This window comes from Octopus bimaculoides, chromosome 2, assembly GCF_001194135.2.
Source record: "Octopus bimaculoides isolate UCB-OBI-ISO-001 chromosome 2, ASM119413v2, whole genome shotgun sequence".
Taxonomy (NCBI): domain Eukaryota; kingdom Metazoa; phylum Mollusca; class Cephalopoda; order Octopoda; family Octopodidae; genus Octopus; species Octopus bimaculoides.
Genome location: NC_068982.1, coordinates 40,507,748 through 40,509,593, shown reverse-complemented (window position 1 = coordinate 40,509,593; position 1,846 = coordinate 40,507,748). Strand labels below are relative to the sequence as shown.

Sequence of the window (1,846 nt, the reverse complement as noted above, 5' to 3'; positions counted from 1 at the left end):
TGTATGTGTGTGTGTATTGACGCTTTTGTCGTTGGAAAGTAAGTAGCGAGAGTGTGTTCAAAAACTATATCAGAGCATGAAATGTCAACGCTGTTTGATTAATGGGCCGACATTAATCAACTAACAAAGCTACACACCTCTTAGTTTCTACGTTGGAAGCCACTATTCATCTACGTGATTTAGCGATAGATCCAGCAATGGAAGGAAATTTACTAAAATAAATTCTTTAACGTGTGATGTTTAGCACCTAATGACTCTGAATTTTAAATCTCACTGGGAATCACTTTGAATTTTATCTATGATTCTTTAATACTGCACGTTTCGGTAATATAGTATTAGACTCACGTCAATCAACCATGTTCAACTGTGTTTATAAGGAAAGGTGTTGCTCTGTTCAAAAACAAAACCAAACAAGCCAAGAGCAACAGCAACAAAATCAAAAGAATTATTTGATATAGCAATAAAAGACATCCACACGTAAACTCAAATATTCATGTAAAATACACGTGCATGAATATGTGGGCGTGCTTTAACGGCAACACATGTAATACATTATTGCAAGAATATAAGTATAAATATAAATATAAAATAATCGATAGATTTGTTTAATTGCAGATTCCGACGCATTTATGCAGATTATATTATACAACGGGAAAGTTAACCAGCACTCTTTATGAGGTACGAATATTGGGTTGGCTTAATATGCTAATGTGACGCACGGGTTTGAATCACATGAGCTTCTTAAGCGATTCCGCTATAAGGAAGAATACTATTCATTTAATATCACACTATGTGAAAATTAGCGTCGTTGGTTACAGGCTTTTACCACAGGCCAATCTGTAGACCACTGCATATCGGACAATTACAGTCTCAGTAATGTCTGGCAACGAGAAGGTGTGAATTTTTGGACAGTCTCCGTACCGAGCTCATACAGAAACGAGTAAGTCAGTACAGAGTGTAACAAATTAATGGAAAAACGAACAGGGTTTACGTAATTACTTTCAAAAGCCTGCAGCTGTTTCTGATATAAATTATTGCACTGGCATTCAATTCTTTACAGCAGAAATAGCTTTGAGCTAATGAAAGTGATTACGTAACTCCTGTTCTTTTACTTTTCATTTATATATATATATATTCCTGAAAATCTTTTGCTTATTTTGTTACCTGTACACTACGAGCATAGTGTGCCTGCATACCCATGCCCAGGGATAGCACAGGTATCTGATACCAATAGTAAATACGTATATTTCTATCCCTTAGTCGGTTACTATAAACGCTAACTCGGCTTACCTTATATATATATATATATATATATATATATATATATATATATATGCATATATACGAACGTAAATGTAGGGAAGCAAGTTAGACAGATCAATATATATATAGTATATTAAATACATTAAATACAAAAAATGTATATATGTATACATATAAAAAGGTCCGAATAACATAGAATATAGGCAATATAGAGAATTAAAGAGGATCAGGAACGATGTTACAAATTCAACAGCTGTTTCTGGGAGCTCGGTGGTCTATAATAATGCTTGTAGGGAGAGATGTTACATTAAAGAAAGGAAGTTCAAAAATGGAATTTTTCCCCAAGAAACAGCTGTTGGTTTTGTAATACTGTTCGTCATCCACTTTAATTCTCTGTATCATTTCTATTCTGTGTAATTCGGACCTTTTTTATATGTATACATATATACATTATTTGTGTTTCATGTATTTAATATACTATATATATTGATCTGTCTAACTTGCTTTCCTTACATTTATTTCTCCCCTCAAGTTTAAATCTCTTGAGTAGAGAACATTTGAATCACATCTATGAACTATATAT

General features: G+C 33.1%; 1 protein-coding gene across 1 annotated transcript in view; it reads right to left on the bottom strand.

Annotated features, from left to right (window-relative positions):
• LOC106884224 (GTPase-activating Rap/Ran-GAP domain-like protein 3) overlaps positions 1 to 1,846 on the bottom strand; it is a 1,434,052-nt gene that overhangs the window by 501,480 nt on the left and 930,726 nt on the right. The window lies entirely within an intron of this gene.